At 39.7% G+C, this 4,596-nt stretch overlaps 1 pseudogene; it reads right to left on the bottom strand.

Annotated features, from left to right (window-relative positions):
• LOC115286531 overlaps positions 1-4,039 on the bottom strand; it is a 9,444-nt pseudogene extending 5,405 nt beyond the window's left edge.
• Positions 4,040-4,596: the final 557 nt, after the last annotated feature.

The following is a 4,596-nucleotide window of genomic DNA, read 5'->3' as shown; positions in this document are numbered from 1 at the left end:
TCTCTCTGCCCCTCCCCTGCTCATGTTATTTCTCTCTCTCAAAAATAAACAAACACTAAATAAACACTGAAGGATGTCAATTCTCTCCAACTTGATCTATACATTCAATATAATTTTATCAAAATCCCAGCAAGTTATTTTAGAGGTAGTGACAAAATGATTCTAAAGCTTATATGCAAAGGCAAAAGTCCAAAAATAATCACATAATATTGAAAGAGAAGAACAAAGTTCAAGGACTGATGCTACCTGACTTCAAGACTTCTTTTACAGATGTAATAAGGAAAACAGTGTGATATTAGCTAAAGAATAGGCAAGTAGGTCCATGAAACAGAATAGAGAGCCCAGAAATAGTCTCAGAAATATAGTTAACTGGGATCTCACGATGAAACCAAGGCAATACAATGGATCAAAGATAGTTTCTAAAACAAATGTTGCTGCAATGACTGTACATGCACACTGAAAAAAAAATAAATGAATCTATACAAAGACCTTGGACCCTTCACAAAAGTAACTCTAATGGATGATAAACCTACAAATTATGACAAACCAGTAAAAAGCAAAATTGTAAAACTAAAATAAAAAATTAAAAAGTCTAGATGACCTTAGATATATGATACTTTTTAAGCTATAATACCAAAGATATCTGTGAAACAAATAATTGATAGGCTGAACCTCATTAAAATTATCAACAATTCTCTGAAAAACAGTATCAAGAGAATTAGAAGACCAGTCGATTGGAGTTAATACTTGCAAAATATATTTGATAAAGGATGGTTATCCAAAATATTTAAAGAACTCTTAAATCTCAACAATAAGGAAACAAATAACCTGATTAAAAAACAGGCTGAAGACTTTTACAGATATCTCACCAAAGAAAATCCACAGATGGCAAATGAAAACATGCTCCATTTCATGTGTCATCAGGGAAATGCAGATTAAAACAAAGAGGTATTACATTTATTAGAATAGCCAACATCCAGAACACTGACAAAACACAGTGGTGATGAAGTGGACCAACAGGAATTCTCATATAATGCTGGTAGAAATTGAAATTGGAAAAACCACATTGGAAGATAGTTTGGCAATTTCTTACAAATCTAAATCTACTCTCTCTGGGCAATCCAGCAGTCACCGTCTTTGGTATTTACCCAAAGGACTTTAAAACTTATGTCCACACAAAAACCTGCACATAAACGTTTATAACAGCTTTTTTCATAATTACCTACACCTGGAAGCAACCAAGATATCTTTCAGGATAAATACACTGTGGTACATCCAGACAGTGGAATACTATACAGCATTAAACAAGAAACGAGCTTTCAAGCCATGAAAAGACATGGAGGAATCTTAAACGCTTAATCCCAGGTGGAAGAAGTCAATCTGAAAAAGGATTCATATTGTCAAAATCCAACTACACGACATTCTACAAAAGGCAAAATTGTGGAAACAATAAGACAATCAGTGTTTGCCAGGTGTGGGAGGGTAGAAGAGATGAATAGAAGCACAGAGGACTTTTAGGGCAGTAAAAACACTCTCTACCATATTATAATGATGGATATGTGTCATCATACATTTGTCACACTCAAAAAACGTATAAGAGTAAGACTGAAATGTGTTAAATTATTGCTTTGGAGTGATAACAATGTGTCAATGTAGGTTCATTCATGGTAAAAATGTACCATTCTGGTGAGTGACCCTGATAATAGAATTATGCACTAGGGGAACAAGAGTTAATGGGAAATCCCTATATCCCCTCAGTTTTATTGTTAAACTGAAAGTGATGTAAAAAAATATATAAAACCGTTTTCAAAAGAGTCAGGGTAACATTTTTGTACAGACACATTTAGGTGTTTTATACCACATATCATGTAACTTTTAAAAAAATTTAGAAAAGTATTGTTAAATTCTCCCTCATTGAACATGGCTGAAAAAGTGTTGGGACCTTTTCAGTGTTAGCTAGTGCTCTTGGACCTACTGAAGTTTTACAAAGATTCTCAGAGCAGACATAATTGCAAACACAAGGATACTTCTGATGTAACTGGGTTAAATCTTCCAAGAAAGAAGTGAGGTTTTTTTTATTTATTGTTGTTAGTTGTTTGCAAAGGATAGTCTATAAATACCTATGTAATGAGTTTTAAACTTTGTTTTGGTGGTCAATCATAATTCCAAAAATTTCTTCTTTAATAAAACCTAATTTTATGTAGTAATGAAGTTTCTTTCTTATTATTGTAAATGTGATATTTACAGCTAAATTTACTAAGCAACAAAAATCCTTTTGGTATCTGAATCAACCCATGGACTTCATGGACTTAATCAGTTGACCCAGAGTGTCCTTGGTCAAAGGGATGATCGTTATCAGTCTCTTCTTAAAAACCTCTTAGTTAATAAATTCATTTTAATAAAGAAATAAATAATAATAAAATTCAAAGTCTTTGTCTCAGAGGCTCTCCCTGAATAGTCTGAGACCACCTCCTCATCTTCCCATTTTATTCCTCTCGTCACCGACTTCTCTGTAGGCATTTCCTCCTGCTGTTTTGTGAACATACCCAGCAATGTCCTATTGTTCTTTTGTCTAGAAAGTTTTGTCCTCAGGTATCTCATATTTTATTTTTTCTTTAATATTTTTATAAGTAAGATCTACACCCATTGTGGAATTCAAACTTACAAGAGCCTGATGCACATAAACTGTGAGATCATAACCTGAACCAAAGTCCCACGTTTAACCAAATGAGCCACCCAGGTGACCCAAACAATTTTAAAACTATTTATTTGTTTGTTTGTTTTATTTTTCCTATATAAAAACAGATCCCAACATCAAGATAGGAAAGGGGAGAACATGGAACATACCACTGCGTCCAGAAATAGGGGGACAGGGGAAGGATAAGCTTCGAAAAGAGGGATGAGCATTAAGGCAACAACATATTTTCTGTAAATAGATGGAGGACAATTTCCACAGCCTCAGAGATGAAGGCTCAGGCACCTTCTCAGCTTGCGGGGGGCTCTCCACTGGGGAGCTCAAAGGAAGAAGAGAGTAACAGCTTTTATTCTCTGGGTACAGTTGCAGCCACTCCCTGCTCGCTCTGGGTTTACTTTCTGCCATTTGTAGGTAAGGGCGCTGCGGGGTTGGAAAGGCAGGGATTCATTTATGTGGGTCCACAGTCAGCATGTCCAGCAGCAGCTGTGCTCCAGACCCTTCCATCTCGGGTACCACCGACTACACTGAACGGGGGCCCTCTGGGGGAAAAGACTCTTTGTGGCAGAGACACCTCTCAGCGCCAGTCATCCTCTGGGGGCACCCGACCAGGTCAAAGATCTTGCCTTACTGGTGAGCTTCAGTTTCCACAGGAGAGAGCCTTGTGAGGGAACATCTCTGTGAAGATGTGGCCAACCCTTCACACGTCCACAGGTGTTGCATACGTAGACTGCAGAAGAACCTCTGGAGCCCGGCATCAGAGTGTAATAAGTAAGGGCCATCTTGTAGCTGTAGATTCTGGCCAGGCCAAAGTCAGCCAGCCACTTGTCACAGGAATGTTCTCTGGCTTCAGACCTCAGTGAATGATGCAGGTGGCCTGAAGGAAATCTAGGCCTCTTAGAAACTGGTGCACCATTTCCTTGACAGTCTCCAATGGCAAGCCTGGTGGGAGTGCCTTGTCCAGAAACGAGTTTTGGTCTTGGTCCACGTGCTCAAACACCAGCATCACTTTGGTCTCTTGGTCAGTTCAGGCTGTGGCACAGACATCCACCAGCCAGACAACATTGGGATGTTCAAAAGCCTCCAGGGACCTCAGTAAGGCCCCCTCACGAACTGCACTGATGGGAAGGCCCCCAGTCCCAGCACCTCTTCCATTAGGGACTCTCACACTATTGAGGGTCTCAAGTGGCCACTGTGGGGATCACAGGCCTTGGATACCATTCCATAGGCACCCACACCAATCTCAGCCACTGGCTCACACTGCGGGGGCGGGGCCGGGGGGGGGGCAGCCATTCTTAGATCAGAGGAGACCCTCACTCTGGGCAGGGAGCTGTGAGGGCAGCCCATTATCGGGGCCAGGAGCCAGATTCTGTGGCTCCATGCCCTCAAGCTCTGTCCAGTGCAGCGGGACCCTAGAATCCCGATCACAGACCGCAGTCTAGGGCAGTCCCTCCCCCCGACCCTCACCATGGGACCACTGCCAAAGAGGCCCGCGGGAACTCTAATTTTAAAGCTGCATATATGCATTTATGTCTTTTATTTTCATACTCAGTATTTCATTTACTGAATTATATTTCTTATATACAAGACAAATTTTTTACTGATGGATTAAAAACTACTTACAAAATGTCACAATAAACAGGTAAAAAAAACCCAGTTTTTCGAATTAATGCAATGTAATTGTCAGGTTGTAATTTTTTCAGATTACCATTTTTCCTTAGAAATACTTGAGCAGAAACCACATCATGTATGAAGGTATCACAAAAAATATTATTTTCAGAGAGATAAAAATTTCTAAGGGCACCTGGGTGGCTCATTCAGTTAGGCATCCAACTTTGCTCTGACTTGGGTTCAGGTAGGTCATGACATTATAGGTCACCAGTTCAAGCCCTGCATTGGACTCT

The sequence above is a fragment of the Suricata suricatta genome, chromosome 1 (assembly GCF_006229205.1).
Source record: "Suricata suricatta isolate VVHF042 chromosome 1, meerkat_22Aug2017_6uvM2_HiC, whole genome shotgun sequence".
In the NCBI taxonomy this organism is placed as follows: domain Eukaryota; kingdom Metazoa; phylum Chordata; class Mammalia; order Carnivora; family Herpestidae; genus Suricata; species Suricata suricatta.
Note: the sequence above shows the minus strand (reverse complement) of the source record. Positions and strands in the feature narration are given on the sequence as shown.